Raw genomic sequence first — 10,991 nt, 5'->3', positions numbered from 1 at the left:
ACATTATAAATAAATACATCTTTTAAAAAAAGACATGAAAGTGAAAGGGGAATCTAGGTGGGAAAAGAATGGGGATCAATAGGGGTGAGAGGAGGATAAGAAGGACAAATGGGGGTGCAAATGTCACAACACCACTCATTATTATAAGTGTCTAAGGACTTTGCAGATTCTCTCTCTCGAGCAGCTTGTGGCTGGGGAAAGGGCCATGCACCGGCTGGTTTTGTGTCAACTTGACACAAGCTAGAGTCTTCAGAGAGGAAGGAGCCTCAGGTGAGGAGATGCCTCCGTGAGACCCAGCTGTAAGGCGTTTTCTCAGTTAGTGATCAGTGCAGGAGGGGCCCAGCCCACGGTGGTGGTGCCTCCCCTGAGCTGGTGGTCCTGGGTTCTTTAGGAAAGCAGGCTGAGCAAGCCATGGGGAGCAAGCCAGTAAGCACCACCCCTCCTTGGCCTCTGCGTCAGCTCCTGCCTCCAGGTTCCTGCCCTGCTTCACTTCCTGTCCTAACTTCCTTTGGTGACAAACAGCAATGTGGAAGTGTAAGCTGAATAAACAACCTTTTCCTTCGCAATTTGCCTTTTGCTCGTGGTGTTTTATTGCATCATAGAAACCCTAACAGGCCACCATGATATTAACGTGGAGGGACAGGGAGACTAGAACAGAATATGGTGCCGGAAGGAGCTAGGCTGGGTCAGGATCTGTAGCTCAGCTCCCAGAACAGCGGTTCTCAACCTTCCTAATGCTGTGACCCTTTAATACAGCTCCTCACGTTGTGGTGACCCCCAAGCATAAAATTATCTCGTTGCTACTTCATAACTGTAATTTTGCTACTGTTGTGAATTGTAAGGTGAATATCTGATATGCAGGACATCTGATATGTGACCCCCCCCCCAAGGGGTTTAAGACCCACAGGTTGAAAACCATTGCTCTACAATGTGGCCATCTTGAAGGCCTTGGGGCCCAGAGGACAAGTCCTGTTCACTCTATATTCCAGCATATTCCACACTCAGCATATTCCAGGCCCAGGGGGAAAGCCCAGTGGTCCAGAATAGCTGGTACTTCCCGGGCAGGAAGATAGATAGGGGCTCCAAATCCCCTCATTATAGCTTGTGTCCATGGCTTCTCTGAGTCAAACACATTCTGAACCTTGGACCCAGAGCTTGAGGAAGGGCAGGGGGGTGAGAGTCCTCAGGCAGAGCGCCATGGCTTTTTGATGGAGGATTTGATTTCAGGCCATGGCTATAAAAGCAAGTTTTGGTAGATATTAATGATCTGAAATAATTGCCCAACCATGCCAACAACTCATTAACTCAAGCCGGATGCTTCTGTGCAGACAGACGGCCGAGCACCCTGGGCAAGGGGTGCCCATGTTCTGCCGCCGCCAGTTGGGAAGGGGGTGCCTACAGATTGGCTTGCCTAGCAGCTGGCTGCTTGTCCAGCCTCAGAAACAAGGAGACAGTCATTCATGGGGGGGTGGGGTGGGGGTGGGAACAGGCACCCGGGCAGCCTTGAAATGCTTCCAATTTTCACACTTTTAGCTTCCAGCTACCCAGGACAAAGTGGGGATAGAGAGTGGAGGAGCCCTGGCTGCAAGCCCTGAGTCTGTCCTCTTGGACAAAACCAAGCGCCTAAGAAAAGTGTTCCTCACAGCAGGAGGGTGATCTTCACCTGGGACTGGAAGTCCTGCCTTTGCGAACACGTCTGCCTGGCTTATCTTCCCATCAACTCACCCATCCTACCTCCCCATGCTAAAGAACCATTGGCCTTCAGGGCCAGATTTCTTCCGGAAGATTTAGCTTTAACTCCAGTCTCGCCTTTCTACAAATGTGACCTCAGGAAAGCCAGTGGGCCTTTCTGAGTCCCAGTTTCCCCATCTGTAGTGTTACACTGTTAATCTCCGGATTGTTATAACTTCATGAGCTTTTGTGGCTGAAAGCATCTTATATATAAAGTGAATGGCAAAAGGAGGCGGGGCGGGGGGTCCCCTAAAGCCATGCCGACCAGGTCTCAGCTCCTCTGTGCTTCCCTAGGTCCTTGTAACAGAAGTAAAGACATTTTGGGGGGACTGTATAGGTCAGCTGGCCTGTGCCATCTCAGCCTCTAAGGCTGGTGAGTCTCGGGTGGCAGGTGGTCCACCAGGATGGGTAGAAGTTCAGTCTTGAAGACACTCTCTGTTCCAGGGGTCTCCGGGGTTTCTCCGACAGGGTTTACTGACAGGGCATTAAAGGTTGGCTCTAAATAGGGAAGCCCTGAGCCCTGGTCTCCAGATCTACCCTCAAGAGGCAGAATCTCAAAACTGTACAAGCCAGAGTGGTTTCGGATGTTCCTGAAAGTCATGGTCACTACCTCACAGGGTCCCAAGATAACCAAACAGCTTAAGATCAATGGCTTCCCTTTCTTTCAAAGACACATTGGAAAATAAATTTATTCAGTTTTTCTTGGTAACATGTAAACTTCATGAGAGGCGCAGAGTCCAGGGAAGAGCGGAGCCTGGCATTGAGTATGAGGTTCACTGATATTACTGTAGATGTATATATCACTAAACAAACAATATGGGCTTCCATGTCTCTTTTGTTTTCTGTGATATGATCTCGTGTATCCCAGGCTGGCTTCCAACTCAGTATATAGTTCAAAATGACCTTGATCTCCTTATTCTCTTGAGGGCTAGAGTTAGGAGGGTGTGCTGCTGCCACACCCAATTTCTGTGGCACTGGAGAGGAAACCAGGCCTTCGCACCTGCTAGGCAAGCACTGTACCAACGGAGCCTCTCTCTGCTTTCGATCCCCTCTTTGTGTTCTTTTCCTCTTATTTTATTTCAGCCCATCTGTACACAAGCTTAGGCACTCATAAAAATAAATGAATTATATACTGATTTTTTTGGTCTAGGGATAAATCATTTATATGTTCATTTATTTATCAGCTCAACAAATCTGGAACTATGCATCAATATTATGCATTTGACAGGCAATTCTTTTAATTATCCATTTCAAAGGACATTAAGAGATGTTAAGCCAGGCGTGGTGGTGCACGCCTTTAATCCTAGCACTGAAGAGGCAGAGGCAGGTGGATTGCTGTGAGTTCAAGGCCACCCTGATCTACAAAGTGAGTCCAGGATAGCCAAGGCTACACAGAGAAATCCTGCCTTGAAAAACCAGAGAGAGAGAGAGAGAGGTGTTTAAAAAATAGAATTATAGAGGAAGAAATGAAACTTGTATTCATGTGTTACATGGGAAATCTGAGAGATGCCTCAGACAAACTCAAGATTAACATGTGAGTGTGACAAGGTCAATAAGTATAAGGATATGTATATGTATATGTATATGTATATGTATATGTATATATATGTATATGCATAATATAACATGGGCAAATCAGATGTGTTTCTATTTTTCTAGCAAAAATTTAGCAAACTCATACATAGGGCTGAAGATGTAGCTCAATGACTGAGTGCTTACCCAGCATGCACCAGTCCCTGGATTTGACCCCGAGCATTTAAAAAGAAACAGTTGTACCATTGATAATAGTACAAGGGAGGAAAACTCAAATTTCTTTTTTTTTTTTTAAGTCTGTCAACTTTTGTTGAAAATGCTAGTCCTAGCAACCATTTTCTTTTTTATTGTCAAGCTGCATGCTGTACTGAGCCACTCAATGCAATTACTTCCCACACCATCGGAAACACATAAGTTTTTATATATTTACAGCCAATCATCCCCATAATTTTGTTAAATGCTTTCTTTCACATATAATATAGGAATAGCTGATGTTCTCCATGTCACAGAAAAAAAATTAAGTAAAAGATGAATATGAAATCTCTGCTTTCCAAAACCTCTATGACCCCAAATATAAGATACATAGGCAACTAAGGGTTACTCTGGGAATCACAGGTTCTCATTAGATGACTGCATCTGACACTGGTGTGGCGCTGCTGTTCACTGGGCGCCAATGCAAACACTGTCTTCAGGATGCTTGCTATGTTTCCTCTTGCAAGAACCTACACGCAGAACGCTTGCTTACACCAAACCAATTTAGAAAGGAAACTGCGCTGGTATTAATAAGGCCCTAAGAAAAATCAAATTTCAAGAGCTGGGGATGTAGCTTGCTGTTAGAGGGCTCATCTCACATATGCAAACCTTGGATATTCTCTCTGTCTCTGTCTCTGTCTCTGTCTCTGTCTCTGTCTGCCTGTCTCTCTCTCTCTCTCTCTCTCTCTCTCTCTCTCTCTCTGTCTCTCTGTCTCTCTCTCTCTCTCTCTCTCTCACACACACACACACACATACACACATACACACACAATATTTAGGGGAAAAGTCTAGCAAAATGTGTTGGCTAGTTTAATGTCAACTTGACACACATTAGAGTCATCAGCTGAGAAAATGCCTCCATAAGACCAGGCTGTGGGCAAGCCTATAGGGCATTTCCTCAATTAGTGATTGATGTGGGCAGTGTCATCCCTGGGTTGGTGGTCCTGGGTTCTATAAGAAATCAGGCTGAGCAAGCCATGATGAGCAAGCCATGGGAAGCAAGCCAGCACTGCCCCCTCCCTCCTGGCCCCCCCCCCATGGCCTCTGCATCAGCTCCTGCCTCTAGGTTCCTGCCCTGCTTGAGTTCCTGCCTTCGTTGTTTTAATGATGAACTGTTAAATGCAACCGTGAGTCAAGGAAACCTTTTCCTCCCCAATTTGCTCTTGGTCGTGGTGTTTCATCACAGCTATAGTGACCCTAACTTAGACAGAACGACCTGTACACAGGAATAAACTTCCCCAAAGATGGCTCAACAGATAAAGGCACCTACTGCCAAGTCTGATGACCTGAGTTAAATTCCTAGGACCCATATGGTAGGAGAGAACTGACTCCTACAAATTGTTGTCTGACCTCCATAGACGCTCCCACTAAATAAATAAAATTATAAAGCATTACTGAGAGAGATGAAAGTAGAGGTAAGGATACCCATGTCCACCCATGTCCAGGGACCATGCTTTGGCAGTATAAAATGGGGAGGGAATTGGTATAGTGAAGGCAGTCTGTCTGTCCCCATGCTGTGTCCTCAAAGCTGGCCACTGCTCTGAGGTGTTTTCCCACATCTACCTTCCTGGGCAAATCACCTGCATCTCAACTTCCCCTTCTAACACCTACACTTACATTGTTAGGAATCGGGAAGCAGAACTGACAATGCGTTGGCGGAAAGTGGCAGCACTCACTCAGCACTGTCCAAAAGAGGAGGAACTTCCGCCGGAGCTCAGAGGAATGGCATGGGCAGCGAAAAGTGGGGAGCCAGCCAAGCCCTCAGTTCTCAGCTCTCACTGGAAGCTTGCTGACCCAGATTTTTTTTTTTTAAATCTTTAAATTATCCCTAAGTACCAGCTCTCTTTCCTCTCCCACCACCATAGCAAAAGCGTCTCCGGTGGACCGAGGAGGGAAGGAAGGAATGTGGAAGGCTGTGTTTTGGCCTAAGCATCTCAAGCGCTGGGGGCAGTGGTTCTCCTGAGCAGCAGGAAGAGCTCCCTCATTTCTGAAGTTTGAAACCCACCCATCATCCGCCAGAGTGTGAGCGCTCCAACGCCCGTACCTGGCGTTTCATAGTCCACCCCAACCCCCCCCCCAAAAATATCAAGTTCCTTTTCTCATGAGAGTGGGGCACCAGTTGAGGATCCCTTAGGGCACACAAAGAAATGCAAGGTACCACCCTCCACCTCTAAAGTTGCTTAGCGGCTTTGCAGTATGAACTCGCCCACCAGGACGAAGGAAAAAGCAACAAGGTTCCCCCCCCACCCCCAACTAAGCTAACAGGCCCCCTTGGAAGGAAAAGCAGAGGCAGCAGCCACAGCCTGCCATTCCCCCACGCCCTCTTCCTCCTCCCAGCTCTAATCTGTTTAATTATTTCTTCATGTGCACTTCAGAGAGCCTGTTATTTTTATGGGTTGGTTCTATTAATTTTTTTTTTTCTTCCCCAACCGTCCCTCTTTCAGTACTACCACCAGTGCAGACAGAGCCTGGAGTCAGGAGTCAGGCTCTGTGAGCAGATCGCAGAGATACAGAGAGCTTGAGAGGAAGCAAGCGAGCCGAGGGGAGCTGGAGTGCGGTTACCTCTGAGGCTGCAGCGGAGCTGTTAAGTGCCGGAGATTTAAGGCTTCATTCGCCTCACTTCTAACTTCAAGCTGTTCTAAGCCCAGTCTCCCAGACGACAGAACTCAGACCAGCTGCGAAGGAGAGGATATTGCTCCCTCTGGAGCCTCGGGTCTGATTTAGAGGGTGCTTAGCGGAGGCAAAGTGAAGGATGGAGGCGAACAATCCGCGCTCTATTTCTGGGGAAACTTTCTCTGCTGAAGGCAAGGCTAAGGAGAAAAAGAAAACATGCCTAGGTCATTTGTCATCCATACAAAGGATAAGTTGAAGCCGAAAGGAAGGCAGAGGGAAAAAAAAATCAGGATTAATCCAAGGAAGATTCATCACCTGAAAGGGCGAACATATATGGGGCTTATCAAATCGGGCACAGTATGTGTCTAAGCAGGATTTGGAGATAGCGGGACTAGAAGGCAGAGGCCAGACCTCATGAGAGAGGTCAGGAGAGTCATGAGCAAGATGCATTAGGTTTCCTAGGGTGACACATTGGTCAGGTGGCAGCGCGGGTTCTGCCGCCTACCCTACATAGCTTTAAGATGGAAGCAGACAGAAGTGTACAGACCTTGGCGTAGGCAAAGCCTGCGTATGAGGAGGCTGCCTCAGAGAAAACGCTTTGTAAAGTGGCGTTCTGGAGGGAACGTAGAAGCTGAGAAGGAACAAAGAGGGAAAGAATTTAAGAGCTCAAGATGAGGTGCCTTGAATGCAAGGTGACACGGTTCGAATCCTAAATGTCCCTCAAAGGTCCGTACATTAGATGATTGGTCCCTGGGTGGTAATATTAGGATATGATGGAACCTTTAAGGGGTGGGACCTAGTTGGAGGTCTTCCGGTCAGTGGAGGCATTTCCTCAAAGGTTGACTATGGGATTCTGGTCCCTTCCTTGTTCTCTCTTTTGCTTCTTGGCCATCAAGTGAGTGGTTTCTGCTCTGCCAGGTGTTGTCATTATGATGCGCTCCCATCTCACAAGGTGTGTGACTGGGTAAAAGAGAACATACCGTGTTTCCCTTTTCAGACTTTCTGCCGTACATATTAAGGTGAGGCTTTCCTCCCAGGAAGAGCTGCTGCAGAGAGACACTGAGCATGTGTCGCATGGCCTGTGGAACCACGGTGATGCTGCTCATCCGGAGTCAGGCTGCCGGCCTCTATGCACCATGGGAATATCTTTAAAAGGCCCAGGCTCAGCAACAGAGTCAAGCCAGGGACTCTTTGCATTTAGGTTCTCTTCCTTAGGTTTCCCTCTTCTCCAAATGCCTTTCTGTCAGACTGCACTGTCCTCAATTCTGGGACTTCCCTGCCAATGTCTGCTTTTTTTTTGGCCAAGAAATATGGATTCTCTCACATGAGCCTTTATTCCTAGCCTCCTGTATTAGTTATTTTTCTATTGCTTTGATAAAACACCATGGCCAAGGCACGTTAAAGATGGACGAGTTAATTTGGGTCCTATGGTTCTAGAAGGAGCCACCATCACCATCACCATGGGGAGGCATGGCACTGGGGCACACATAGTGCCCGGAGCAGCTGCTAAGGACTCCTATCTCAAACCACAAACAGAAAGCAAAGAGGAGAGGAAGTCTCTAAGTGCTCCAAGCCCACCCCAGTGATATACGTCCTCCATGCCTCCTACACCTTCCCAAACACCATCCCCAACTGGGACCAAGTGTTCAAATGGCCAAGAATATGGTGGATATCTTATTCAAGCCGCAACACCACCAAAATAAATACACAAATGGAGGCTAATTTTGTTACTAAATTGTCAAAAGAAGAGTATTCTAATACCCAAATCACCCAGCAATTTCTTCTGATTCCCTCAGATGGACTGCATTGGAAGAGATGGATTCTGATCTGTACCAACCAAGTGTGTGTGTGTGTGTGTGTGTGTGTGTGTGTGTGTGTGTGTGTGTGTGTGTGTGATAGTCTTTTATTATTTAAGACTTGCCTGTGTGTATATAAATGGATTTTGGTCAAGTTCATCTCTCTTCCTGCCTTCTAATTTCTCTCCTACCCACCCTGTCATTATTTCTCCCAAACTTCTTCTGCTTTTGGTGTGTAAAACAAACTACTGGAGCAGGGTAGCCTTTCAGGGGCTGCACCCCTAAAAAGCAAACAAGTAAACAACGCAAACAAAAAATAAAAGCCAGCTGGGTGTGGTTGTACACACCTTTAATCCCAGCACTCGGGAGGCAGAGGCAGGTGGATCAGTATGAGTTCAAGGCCAGCCTGGTTTACAAAGTGAATCTAGGACAGCCAAAGCTACACAGAGAAACCTGTCTCAAAAAACCAACAAAACAAAACAAAACAAACAAATGGCAACCGACTCTCCCACCCGCAGTATCTGTCAATGACCAATAGCACCTTAGCCCGAGAGGAAACTTCATCAGGCTCTCCCGATCCATGCTGGGTCTGGTTTGATCTTGTACAGGTCTTAAACAAGCAGTCACAGCCACTGGGGACTCTCATGTGTGCAGTGATGCGGTCACGTCTGACGAATACTGTTTCGCTGCAGAATCCCACTACTTCTTGCCTTTACAATCTTTCCATCTTCCTGTTTGTTCCACAGTGATTCCTGAGGCTCACAGGTAGGGTGTGTGATATAGATGTCAAGTTAAAGGTGAATACGCCACAGCCTCTCAGTTATGCGTCTCTGTGTTAATCGTCCTCTACAGAAAAAAGAAGCTTCTCTGATGAGCCTTGAGCGATGTACTAATCAGTGGGTTCCAAGGAAAATAGCTAAGTTGGCATTATATTACCATGTCCATGTAGCAGAATAATAGTATTGGATTCTCCCCTAGGATCTATGACTCAGCTAGCTAGCTGGGGCTTTGGCACAGTTAATAGTACCAGGTGTGAATTCCATATTGCCCCCATCTTGCTAAGCTAGTTGTTATTAGAGCTCCCACGAGTCACAGCTGGGTCAAATTGTTGATTATTTTTTGTCGTCCTGTAGCATGCAGAGCACCTTCTGGCGCTGTGAAAGCTAGCCAGGAGAGGTGAAGCTTCCAGGTAGGTACCAGTTTGACCTCTCCGTGTCCTATGACTCAGGCGTGTGAGGTCTTCAGGGATAGCGTCTTGCCGTCAGTCTCTGCAGCATCAGCAAGAACAATGGCAATAATTTGTAATGCTCAGGGGTGATCTATGGGAACCCGCATACCAGGAACTCAAAAAGGGGTAACCCATGCCTGGCACTGGCCTTTTTGTTTGATAACCTATGGTGTCTGGAGGAGGCATTGTCACCGTGATAAAATAGCTCAATTTAAACTATATATTTATGTATATGGAGACAGGATCGGCTCTATAACTCAGGCAGGCCTGGAACTCACCAGGCCTGGAACCAGCTCAGGCTGGTCTCAAAGTGGTGGTATGCCCGCTTCAGCTTCCTAAGTGTTAGAATTATAGGTCTGTACAATCATGGCTGCAACTGTGTGTGCCATTCCCAGACGCACCTTAAGTCATAATGAAAATAAAGTGAGCAATAGACTAAATCTGCTGTATACTGGTTCTTATGCTTTAGGTCAGCAGTTCTCAACCTGTCGGTTTAGACCCCGGGGTGGGGGAGTTTAAGGACACTTTCACAGGGGTCACCTAAGACCCTTGGGAAACACAGCTTATTTACATTACAGTTCATAACAGTAGCAAAATTACAGTCATGAAGTAGCAATGAATACAATTTTATGGTTGTGGGTCATTATAATATGAGGAACTATATGAGGGGGTCTCAGCACTAAGAAGGCTGAGAATCACTGCGCTACATGATGTTTTACACAAGTGGGTGACACCCAAAGGAGCACATGGTCCCTCTGTCATCCTTTGAATCTGAGCATGTGGGGACAGAAGATACACACAAGCTCGAATATTGCATCTTGGGTAATTCGACCCATTAACACAGTCAAAGATTCCATCCTTCAGGCAGATCTTGTCCTTTGACTTAACTAGATTTTCCTAGTGCAAGATGCACTTCTCTTAGTTATCACTTAGCTGGGCTGCGTGCAGAAGCAATTTTCCTAAGGTGTCTGTGGATAAAAAGTGCCCTATAAAGCAAGCAGAATACTCTGGTTGGAGAGAGAAGGAGCTGGTTTGTGTCGTTCCAGGGGCCGGACTACACACAATCCTCTCCCAGGGTCTTTAAAAATGACAGCTGTTAAATAATGGAAAACTTTGGTCTTCAAGAAAATGAACAACAGAATTTAAAAAGCAGGGCGACACTTTGTGGAAAGAGGGCCTCTTTGGGGACCTCTCAAAGTGCTTGACGGCGAGGAGAGGACTGTGGCTCGAGAGCTCGTGTCCCCAGCACGACCAATGAGTACACAACCTCTCATTTCCAGCCAACTAATGGGGATGCATTAATAGCCTTTTTTTTTTTATTAGCTTTTAATGAAAGGATGATATAATCCTGGCTCTTAAGTAGTCAAGTTGTCAAGCTGATCATAAACCAGAACAAAGTGGAAATGACCAACCTCTCTCTTAAAGGGGTCTAACAGGACTAGTTATGATGTTTTGAAGGTATCCCCACAGGAGGGGGACTGGCTGAAGAAAAACAAAAACAAGAAAACAAAAACAAAACGGTAGGGATGAGCAGGTGTTCCCTGGAGCTTATAGACTCAATTCAATATCCCCAGAGACAGAACTAATTCAGCCTGAACTCAGTACTGAGAGGCCAAAGAACAAAAGCCAGGAGTTATGATTTAATGGAGTTTAATTAAGTCTCATTTCCATTTGAGAAGAGATTTCTAGGTCATTAATCTGCAGCCTTTCTATTGTAATTTCCTTTCCTTTTTAGGAGGAAAGGAAACAGCTTCTTCCATCTGAGGCAACGGCATGGAAGGATTTCAGGGTTTCAGGAATGTCATGCCTGGCGTCGTCTTTTTGTGATGGGATCTTAG

At 46.4% G+C, this 10,991-nt stretch overlaps 1 long non-coding RNA gene across 1 annotated transcript in view; it reads right to left on the bottom strand.

The window, feature by feature from the left end:
• Window positions 1-6,357, bottom strand: part of LOC311585276 — a 28,885-nt gene extending 22,528 nt beyond the window's left edge. The window contains exon 1 of the long non-coding RNA XR_014775165.1: window positions 6,079-6,357. This is a non-coding gene — a long non-coding RNA (uncharacterized lncRNA). The remainder of the gene's footprint in view (window positions 1-6,078) is intronic.
• Between the last annotated feature and the right edge of the window lie 4,634 nt (window positions 6,358-10,991).

Source organism: Acomys minous (genome assembly GCF_964271855.1).
Source record: "Acomys minous genome assembly, chromosome: 15".
Taxonomy (NCBI): Eukaryota; Metazoa; Chordata; class Mammalia; order Rodentia; family Muridae; genus Acomys; species Acomys minous.
The sequence above is the reverse complement of the archived record's forward strand: the minus strand, read 5'-3'. Positions and strand labels throughout refer to the sequence as shown.